The sequence below is a fragment of the Pseudophryne corroboree genome, chromosome 6, assembly GCF_028390025.1.
Source record: "Pseudophryne corroboree isolate aPseCor3 chromosome 6, aPseCor3.hap2, whole genome shotgun sequence".
Classification (NCBI taxonomy): domain Eukaryota; kingdom Metazoa; phylum Chordata; class Amphibia; order Anura; family Myobatrachidae; genus Pseudophryne; species Pseudophryne corroboree.
In genome coordinates this window covers 279632975-279645077 of record NC_086449.1, presented here as the reverse complement: position 1 = coordinate 279645077, position 12103 = coordinate 279632975, and positions in this window count along the sequence as shown.

The window sequence follows — 12103 nt, the reverse complement described above, 5'->3', positions numbered from 1 at the left end:
TGTAAGTCACTGTTTTTTTTATTTTGCTTATTTGTTTATGTACTCTGTAACTGGGTGCTGTGGATCCATGTGGCGCCATATAAATAAAGGATCATAAAAATAATTATAATTCTTTTGGTATGTGCAACTTGTCCACTTTATCTCTAAGATTTTATAAATCTCTCCCCAAGTAGTTTACAACTGACTGCTGTATGCCATGGAATGTTGGCTGGTGCCTCTAGAGTGAATACCAAAATGTTTTAAATTGAGTATATGTCCTAATATATAAAAAAATGGATCAGAAAATAGCGCTTAGTGGACTAAAAGCTGCCCAGATATATTCAGGTGATTCCCAATCACCAATGACAGATAATCTAAATGTAAAAATTTGAATATAGCTTAGGCGCTACCACCTAAAATGTATATAACAATATTTAAAAATAGTGTTGAGAAATAATGAGAGAGTCTATTATAGTGTTCCAGAGAAATTTCTTTGTTCTTCCCCAGGTTCACTTTTCTCCAAACAATCTTCAAAGCAGAAAACGTCTTGTAGAATAAATATCCATGCAAAAAAGTATATAAAAAAGGCACATATAGTGTAGTATTTTGGTTTTAAAATCGACAATTTATTTTATAATTCAAAGAATATATAAAAAGTAAGTGCTCTTTTACATAAAAGTGAAAACATTCACTTAGCGTTAGTAAGATTGGAACCGTACCGTGCCAAGCTCCTAGTATGGAGCAATGGAGAGAGCAACAAATTTTGGAGTTTCCGGAATTCCTCCTTACTCCTTCCAAGCTAGACACCGGCAGCAGGACCAGGTAAGTTCCTTTCCAGTTGTGGATGCAGGTAAATGGATCAATGAGCCTCCAACGCATTTCGTGTTCTGCCCTGAGGAAGAGTTAATAAGAACTTGAAACGCGTTGGCGGCTCATGGATCCATTTACCTGCATCCACAACTGGAAAGGAACTTACCTGGTCCTGTTGCCGGTGTCTAGCTTGGAAGGAGTAAGGAGGAATTCCGGAAACTCCAAAATTTGTTGCTCTCTCCATTGCTCCATACTGGGAGCTTGGCACGGTACGGTTCCAATCTTACTAACGCTAAGTGAATGTTTTCACTTTTATGTAAAAGAGCACTTACTTTTTATATATTCTTTGAATTATAAAATAAATTGTCGATTTTAAAACCAAAATACTACACTATATGTGCCTTTTTTATATACTTTTTTGCATGGATATTTATTCTACAAGAAGTTTTCTGCTTTGAAGATTGTTTGGAGAAAAGTGAACCTGTGGAAGAACAAAGAAATTTCTCTGGAACACTATAATAGACTCTCTCATTATTTCTCAACACTATTTTTAAATATTGTTATATACATTTTAGGTGGTAGCGCCTAAGCTATATTCAAATTTTTACATTTTGAGTATGTGTCCTGCAGATCAGGAGAACAAGAACTTCTCATATAATTCTAGGGTATACATCAAGATATATTTGTTTATCTCCAATGTTGGACTAGGGACTACCAAAACACAAAATGACATGATAGGAGTATGATGTATCCAAAAAAACATGTGAACCCTAAATAATTGATGGCTATATTTTTAGGGTTTTCTGGCACAACTCTCAGCTTCCTTGTGAACCTGCCTGCCACAGTACTGGTGTAATGGATGGTGTAATGGTTAGCATTACTGTCTCAGAAAAGCATTCCATAGCTTTGCCCTGGTAAGGGATGTCCTCAGGTAGCAGTAGACTATAGTAGCCTATGGGCTACTGTATTGGGGATTGGTTGGAAATCCCTCTCCATGTCCCCTCACGGCTGATGGCTGTGCATGTGCAGTATGTGATGAGGACCCAAACCAGGAAGGAGAGTAACAATGTTAGTTATCACGTTGCCTTCAGTTCTCCGCCAAGATGGACTCTTATTGAAACCCATCTCCTGGCAAGATCAGAATAATAAATTTGCATGAAAACAATTTTCACATTAAGAATTTAGGCAAAAAATATTTATTACATACCTGTATGCATTAAAATGCAGATTGTGCTAAATACGTCCCTAACACTCTCTACCTGTTATAACCTGTTTGCATTATAACTGAAATGAAGAATTAAACATGTCAGTTACTATATAGTGATATAATATTCTACACAAAATTATTTTCCTATTGAATTATTTCTCTATTATTGCCTATTATTTCTCTATTATTCAATAATATCTCATAAACATGAGTTATTATTGGATCTTCTATTTGTAAACAATGTTTATTTGAATTAGACTGAAACGATAGCCCTCAATTATTTAGGGTTTGCAAATTTTGTGGATAAATCTTACACCTATCATACAATTTTTTAGGGGTCCCTAATCCAGGGCCAAAGATAAATAAGTATATTTTAGAACTGACTATGCTTGTCTCACTCAGTAAAACTGGCATTGACATTCTATTTTCTTCACTTGAAATAGCCAACAGGTTTTGAAAAAAAGTAAAAAAATGAACCTTCATCCCTGATTCAACTCTAAAAGAATTAAACTTTGAACTCTGTGACCGAATAGATGTTGTAGCCAACCAAACAGATATGTAGAAAATGGTTTAAAGTAAGAGAGTGGTTCAATAAGTAAGGTAACAAGACCTCTCACATGAGTAATGTTCTCTATTTCATCTAATTCCCACCAGGCCAGCGCAGTAGACTGCGCCTCATATCAGTCATAATATTATAACATCAGTTATAAGATGGTGGTGTGGGTGGTGCACTCCCTATGGTGGATGTGCTTCACTTGCTGAATCGCTGCTCATCTTGAACACCTTCAAAGGCAGTGCACCAAACCCAAACCTATTACCATAACATTATGCTAGCACTGTGCACCTTGCCAACTTGGTTGATTTCAACTGCTGATGTGCCCTTTAGATGCAGAAATCTGATCACACTACTGTATACACCTCAATGTTTGACCATGTTTCCACCAACACCGCCATCTTATAACTGATGTTGGGACAGTATGACTGATATGAGGAGCTGTCTAATGGCCATGAAGGGAAGCAGTGGTCTACCTGCTCTGGCCTAATTGGAAATTTGAATGAAATAGAGAACATTACACATGTGAGATATCTTGTTAACTTACTTATTTAACCACTTTTGTAGCTTCTCACCATTCCCTGTTGATCTCATTAGTAGATAGAACTAGACAATCTCATGCATAGAAAAAAGAGTCTTGTGTGCACACATTTATCAATCTTTTCTCTGAAAGTTATTTTTAAAGATCATATTTTTATTTATTTTATTTACATATATTATTTATATACTTTATTGATTTTTCTTTTATTTCTTTAAATTGCTTTTCCCCATTTTATTTCCTTCTGTAATTTTGCACCCCTTCTAAAATGTACAGTATATTGATGATTCCATTTGCTTTCATTACCCTATATAAATGAGTACTACATTACTGCAAGTAATAATCTAAATAGCTTTATTTTAGTGGGGGTTTTTAGTACATAAAAAAATCAAATGAAAATAATTTAAAAAAGAAAAGAAAACATAAAAGAAACTACCAGTAATGTTTGTACAAGTTATATATTATTTAATACAATCATATAGTTATTTAGGTAAAATTGCATTTAATAGAATAAAATGAAGAAATATATCTTAACTATAATTATTAACAAAAAAATACATAATTTTAGATATAAAAATGCAAAGATTATTCTGTAATAATAATTAAAAAAATGTTTGTTGAGCTAAACGCCATTAAAATGGAATGAATAGGTTTATAAATATTAAATGGTTTGGTTGCTATATTAAATTGAAATTCTTACTGCTACATTGTGCTTTTCAAAATATTCTAATGCTGCCTAATGCTGAAGGGTTAACCAATGGTAGAGGGAGGAAAATAGCATATAGAAAATTATGTTCATAGGATGGAACGTGATCCGTTTCCTAAGGATAAAGTAGGTGGATTGAAAGAGTAGCAAATTGTGTATTCCAGTATGTAGGTAACTGATATACTCACATATTGAGTCATATCCAGATTAATGTACAGCACAAAATAAAAAAAATTCATTGTCATTTCTTTTAAGAAAACCTTTACATCAAATCTCAATGACTTTTTAAAAACTTACATTTATTTTCCCTGACAGAAGTTTATTTGTCCTCAAGTCAATTCTGTAATATATCCACACTTTGCTGGCCGTGTATGTTACAGAACGTGAATTGATTTTGAGATTGCCATCCCTGCACATACTGTATGTAGTCTCTTAACTACTGTAAAGCAGCCAAGCATCAAAGGAGAATTCTGTAAAGAACGGGTTGCTCTGCATTCTTGTCACATTCTATTTACTGCAAACATTTTCAATCATTTGGACATTTCATTTAAATACAATAGAGAAGATGTTTAATAGCCATGTACATGACAAATATTATTTGTTTGACTTTGAAATACTATTAAAAAGCACATTAATGCGCAGTGACTACAGTGGTAGGTGGTGTGCTTCTGAATATTCATGGCTTAAGTAACCCATGGAAGAACAAATTGTGAAGTATGAAAAGGACTGACCTTATAAGGTACAAATTCCCTACTGTGTGGCAATGAATAATTTAATAGGATAAAAATGACTGAAATGCAGTTTATATGCAATCTACTTCCAAGGCAATAATGCTTTAATGCACTAACTTTTCGACATCAACCAGTGCATACTTTGCAGTAATATTGTAAAACTGCTTTAAGAGAAAAAAAAAATCAGATATCAGATATAATATCAGATATAATAATCAGATTATAAAGATATTAAAGTTGTTTATATAACTGTTCCCTTTCAACAGCAACTTTTAATATAACACAGGGCCTGTTTTGAAGATGTATGCAGATTCCTTCACAGCTGAGAATGTGTACACAGCGACTGTGTGAAAATATGCAAATGTCGCAGTCATTGGGATTCCTTTTACAGATGCCCACTGGCGGCATCTCAGATCCACTGCTTGCGTACAAAGACACAATCATTGGACACACATCAGTCAAGCATGAACCTTGTGAGTAATCTTATGACCGTGCAGCATAGCCTCTGGCAGTACAATGCAACTGTAACTGTTGGGGTAATTCAGACCTGATCGATGGGCTGCGTTTTTTGCTGCCCTACGATCAGATAGTCGCCACCTACAGGGGGAAGATTAAATCGCTGTGCACGTGTGTGTTTGGATGTATAGCAGAACTGCACAAACTAATTTTATGCAGTCTCGGTGTCGGTGCATCCCAGGACTTACTCAGCCACTGTGATTGTTTCCCGCTGATCAGGGACAGATTTGACGTCAGACACCCTCCCTTCAAATGACTGGACATGCCTGCGCTTTTCCAGAGACTCCCTGAAAATGGTCAGTTGCCACCCACAATCGCCCTCTTCCTGTCAATCTCCTTGCCCGTGCAAATGGATCCTTCTCACAATCCCGTAGCTGAATGGCGATCCCTGTTGCTGCTGTCCATCATGCCTGTGCATTGTGGCTCAGACTGATCGCGATCAGGTCTAAATTACCCCCTGTGAGTGGGATTCCAGTTGCATGCTTTGGCATGCCTCTGAATCGTTCATGCAGGGGCGTATCTACCCATTGGCCAGGATGTCATTTGCTAGAGGTGCCAGCCGAGCAGGGGGTGCTGCCCAACTATGCCACCCTCGGACAATGGGTGGAATCCCTTAAGCAATAGTGTATGGCAATACTTGCTGTGCTGAGCTGCCTGTGCATTGCCTGGGATGGAGGGCGGAGGATCGTTCAGCGGGCAGGAGCTGGCGCCGGTGTCCGACACCACAATGCACTACAGGGAAGGAACTGAAAATAAACCACAACTCCCAGCAACCCTTGCTGTCGGGAGCTCCCGGTGGCAAGGGCTGCTGGGAGCTGTAGTTTATCTTCAGTTTCTTCATGTAGTTCGGTACGGTGCCGGAAACCAGCGCCAGCTCCTGCCTGCAGAGCGATCCTCCACCTTCCATCCTAGGCAGCTTAGCACAGCAGGTATTGCCAGACACTAGGCTATCTGCTGGGATGTTGTGGGGTGGGGATTAGGCTATGTGCTGTGTGGGGAGGCTATGTATGTGCTGGGAGAGAGGGAGACTACTACTATGTGCTGAGGGCGAACTACAGCTATGTGCTGGGAGGGGGATGGGGACTATGGCTATGTGTTTGGGGAGGTGAGTGGCGATGTGCAGGGAGGGGGACTATGGCTATTTATGCTGGCAGAGAACTATTGTTATATGATGGGAGGGGGGTGGGGACTACTGGATGACTGTGCTGGGAGAGGTGGATACTACGGCTATGTGCTGGGGGGACTAGAGCTATTGCTTGGGGAGGTGTGGGCTATGTCTATTTACTGGGAGGGGACTATGGGTATGTGCTGGGAGGGGGATTGGGACTATGACTATATGACTGTGGGGGCTTGGGGCATATCTGGCACTATGAGGGAATATCTGGCACCATGGGGGCTTGTATATCTGGCAGTGTGGGGGCATATCTGGCAACATGGGGGCATATCTGGCACAGTGGGGGCATATGTGTATCTGGAACTGTGGGGTCATATGTGTATCTGGCACTATTGGGGCATATCTGCCACTGTGGGGGCATATGTGTACCTTGCACTGTGGGGGCATGTGTGTATCTGGCACTGTGGGGGCATATGTGTATCTGGCACTATTGAGGGCATATGTGTATCTGGCACTGCACTATTGGGGTCATATATGTATCACGCCCCAATTTTCATTGGCCACGCAACATGTGGCCACACCGACTTTTTGCCATGTGCACGCTGTCGGTGCGTGCACACAGTACCACTAAGGTGTTTTTCTACTTGCACCACTGGGTAGCGCGTTGCACTGCACTTCTTTGCACTACTATTTGATTATATTACCTGGCCTTGGGTAGCATTGCCTCCTCAGCCAGGCCAGGCACTGCTGATGTCTCCTCAGTGTTATAAGAATTACTGTGTGGGCATAATGTGTAAAGGGAACTGCTACTGTGTGTGCATAATGTGTATAAGGGAAAGAAAACAGAATTTCGAATCAGCGCTCCAACTCAGTGGTGCTGCAGCAAAAGCTGAAGTGTTCACCCTCACTTCCAAAAGTCTACAGTATACAGTCCCAATATGCAGATGGGCGCACCCTCTGGAATAAAATGGGATGTGATCTCTATAGTGACCCCTTAGTTATCGGTGAGAGTCTTAATCATTCCAATAAAGTTTAAAGCAGGAATACGGATATTTGGAATCATTACCAGATTGAAGATAGAAGAGATATAAACTTTATTGGTCACTGTAAAGATCACTTCCCGTTTTTTCCAGAGGGCGCATACATCTGCATATTTGGACTGTATAATGTATATAAGGGTTACTACTGTTTAGCATAATTTGAATTGGGGGGAACTATTGTATGGTCATGCCCCTTTCTCATAAGATTATGTCCCTTTTTTGCACATGCACCTTCCCTATTTCAAATATGGGGGGTGCCAATCCCTTACTTTGCCAGGGGCGCCCAGACCCCTAGATACACCCCTGTGTCTGAATCAAAACTCCCCCATTACCTCCCACAAATCCTCTCTGTCTGTCACTCAGTGTGAATAAACCCTCACTGTAACCGCCATTGCAAGACCATTGCCGCGCATGTGCACTGAAACTTGTATGCATGCACAGTGGCAACAATATCATACCACTGCATACAAAATTTAAATTGTGTATACTCTGATAATGTCAATTATTACCATTAAACATAAAGCTATACACTATTACAGACTGAGTACGCTATTTGCGTACTGAGTACCGTAGGGGTACGCACTTAGCGTAACAGACGCTAGGCCGTGGGCACGACACACGAGCGACACGTACGCTCACGGATTCACGCTTCGTATCGAGCACGTTATAGGCATACCAAGTACCGTACTGCTACGCTATTGGCGTAGCGGACGCTGCGCCATGAGAGTGAGACACGAGCGGCGCAGACGCTCACAGAATGATACGCAGTAAACCTTATTAATAAAACACAGTAAGAATATGCTTATTCTCTAAACCTTAGTAGTCAGATACTACAATGATGTAACGCTTAAAAACCTTAACAATGTGAATGCTGTTTGAGCGATTGAGACGCTAAGAAATGCCCTTTGCAGTAAACAGTGAAAACACAAGACCTGGTTTGGATTTAAAAACCACAGCAGCTCTAACACCGTCGTGGATGGTTTAGAGAAAAAGGGAAACACAATACAAGTTATACACTACAAACTAACAGAAATCTAAACAGAATAACAGAAAATAACATGAACAATGGCGAACAATGGCAAACAAGAGCGAACAAATGAGAACATAAATGGCGAACAAAATGGCTACAGAGAATAATACATACGTGGGGATGATTCGCATGCGCGACATGGATCCAGTCCTCAGCATTCAGGGAGAAAGCTTTCAGAGAGAGTGAGTCTGGCCAGGCAATGGTGGTCTTTATATAGCACAACATACATTCACAATACAATGGTACCTTGTATCTCATTGTTCATTGGACACAGGATGTGTCTCTACATTATAGCAAAGGTCATAGGTGGATTTGAACAGGTGGGCTGTGTCTTTCCCCAACTGCTCTGGTGGGAGGTATCCTCAGGATTCCCGACGCATGTGTAATTTACAGCAAATACAGTTAATGTTCATAAACTACATTTGTACATAACTATACGCAGGAGCGAGCGATCCTTTCCTAACTAGCATCGGAATGTTACCCTTAAAATACCCTACAGCTGGATACTAGACACCACCTTTCAACCTTTGTCTGACCCTTCCTATCATGTAAAGAGGAATCTCTCTGTCCAGGAACAGTTTAAACTAAACATACTTGCTAACATTGTCTAGGGGAATATTTACTATAAAACACACTATATGGGTTAAATATGCTACGATCGAGTCGCACGATAGACGCTTACAAACTCTACCATAAATGCGCATACCACGCGCGTGATCGACGGAGCGATCTTTTTCGCAAATTGCGGATATGTGCACGCACGGCAGAGTGTGTGCACGCGCAGCGGGCATGTGCATGAGGGGTTAGTACAAGGCATATGCATCATGATATTTTTCGACTTTGACAACTCTGAATCAGGCCCATAGTACTGTATAACTGGAGCAGGCCTGGGCACTGCAACACTATGGTCTTTTACACTAAAAGCCTTTGATAGGGGTTCAGGTTCCAGCTTTCCTATATTACCCTGACTACTACAGTTCATTATAATGTGCAATACTGTGATTGAATATAATATAAGCTATATTACAATGCAGTGGTGTCACACGCCATAGGCGTCGTTCACCGCGCTTACCCCTGCGTGCCTGCTGGTCTGTCTTGCGGCCTCCGCCTTCGGTGGTCCACGGGCTCCGGCGTCTGGCTGGCGCGGCTCCCGGTGGTTCCCCGGGGCAGGGGCGCCGCCATGACACCCGGCATCACGTGGGCGGGGAGTAGGTGACGTCATCAGACTGTTCCGCCAATCCAGCGGAGGCGGGAGATTCAAAGGCAGACGCCGGGCAGAGCCTCGGCGCCTGAGTATCGTCTTTTCCCCTGAAGTGGATGCCAGGGCTCTTGTTCCCGGCGAATCTCTTTGCAGTCGTACCCCAGTGTCTCCGGCACTTCCAGGTGCCAGTTGCTGCACAGTTCCAGCATATACAGCGGCTGGTGTGTTCCTCTGCAATCCAGTCACCAGTGCTTCTTGGAGTCAGCGTGGGCTGCGGGCTAAACGCTCTCAAGTTCTACAAGTCATCAGTGTCTTTAAACATCGCTCTCAAGTTCTACAAGTCATCAGTGTCTTTAACCACCGCTCTCAAGTTCTATAAATCATCAGTATCTTTAGTCACCGCTCTCAAGTCATACAAATCATCAGTGTCTTTAACCACCGCTCACAAGTGTTTCAAATCATCATAGTCTTTAACCACCGTTCACCAGTTCTTCAAATCATCAGTATTTCTAAAAACATCACTCACAAGTTCTTCAGCCACTATTATCTTGTACCAACACTCACAAGTACTTCTTTTCCCGGAATCTTTAACATTGCTTACAAGTTCTCCTATAGGCCTGGACATTCCCCCCATACGTTCCTTCTCTGCTATGTGACATTGTGTTGCTCCCTTCCTGCAATAAAGTTCTTTAATATTTTCACCAAGCTTTACTGTCAGAGTCCTGTATGAGGAAGACCTATATCAAGCCATCCCTGTTCCGACCCAACTGTGGTTCCTCTCCCCTACCATCGGGAGAACCCCCGAGTTCACAACACCCCCAACCTAGGTCAGTGACAGTATACTCAGGCCTGATGGACCCAGGGGATCGGAGCCCAGAGGCAAGTACCATCCAGGACTTGATTTCTCGAGTACAAAGTTAGGAAGCAGCACAGGGCCAGGTGATGCATTATCTCGAGGAATTATCTGGCCGTCTGGATCAAATTCAGATTTCTCTGGCTTCAGTAGTACCGGTCCCAGCTCCAGTACCCGCTCCAGTGGTTGTCTCTAGTAATGTTCCATCCTCCTCTGGAACCAGGTCACGCCTTCAGCTCCCTACTCCTTCTCGCTATAATGGGAATCCAAAGAATTGCCGTGGTTTTCTCAATCAGTGCGAGGTACATTTTGAACTTCTTTCACATAACTTCCCTACTGATCGGTCCAAGGTGGCATACATTATTTCTTTGCTCGAGGGTTCAGCGTTGGATTGGGTGTCTCCGTTATGGGAGCGATCTGATCCATTGGTTTCTAGTTACACCAATTTCATTACGTCATTCCGGAGGATCTTTGATGAGCCCGGCAGGACGACCGCTACCTCTGCAGACTTGCTTCGTGTCCAACAAGGCTCTCGTTCAGTGGGACAGTATGTAATTAATTTTCAGACCATAGCCTCAGAACTGCGCTGGAATAATGATGCCCTTCGGGCTGCCTTTTGGAACGGGCTCTCCGATCGTCTAAAGGACGAGTTGGTCACTAGAGATTTGCCGGATTCTTTAGAACAGTTGATTTCGCTCTGTGTAAAGGTGGATATTCGCATGCAGGAACGAGGTTGCGAACATAGTCGGTCAGATCGATCAAGGGTCCGATCTCTTCCATCTAAGCAAATGGTTATTCCAAGTCCTGATGAACCAATGCAGATTAATCGATCTCGGCTGTCCCCAGAAGAACGTCAGCGTCGTCGTGAGGGTAGACTCTGCCTCTACTGTGGAGCCGCGGATCACTTTCTCAAGTTTTGCAAGTCTCATCCGGGAAACGGGCAGTCCTAGCTTGTTCCGGAGGAGTCGAGCTAGGGGTTTCTTCTAAACCTTCTCCGCCAGTGGACTGTTTACTCTCTGTGTCTCTGTTCTCCGAGTCAATAGCCAAACCCGTTAAGGCTCTGCTGGACTCAGGGGCTGCAGGGAATTTAATTTCCCTTTCCTGTGCCCAGGATCTGGGTTTTCAGCTACGGTAGGTCGAACGACCTATTACGTTGACTGCTATCAATGGTACCCAAATTTCTAATGGTCTGATTTCAAGTTGTACAGTACCAATCAAACTGCAAGTGGGAGCTCTGCATCAAGAACACCTGGAGTTCCTAGTGATTCGGGAGATGCCCCACGATCTGGTTCTTGGCCTTCCTTGGCTTAAACTTCACAACCCTCACGTCGACTGGAGTTCGACACAAATAATATATTGGAGTTCTTTTTGTCATTAGAATTGTCTCACCCCTGTCTATCCGCTCCGTGTATCTTCCAAGTCAGATGAAGGGCTCATTCCGGAGGCCTATAGGGAGTTTTCTGACATGTTCTCGGAGCAAGCGGCCGATCAGCTACCACCGCATAGACCCTGGGACTGCCCCATTGAGCTCATTCTGGGGAAAATGCCACCTCGGGGTCGCACTTATCCCTTATCATTGCCCGAGACCCAAGCTATGTCGGACTATATCAAGTCTAATCTGCAGAAAGGATTCATCCGCCCCTCTACCTCCCCGGCGGGGGCGGGTTTCTTTTTTGTGAAGAAGAAGGACGGAGGGCTGAGACCATGTATTGACTATCGTGGTCTAAATGATGTCACCATTAAGAATAAGTATCCTTTGCCGCTCATTACGGAGCTTTTTGATAGAGTTTGCGGAGCCCGAGTTTTCACCAAGCTTGATTTAAGG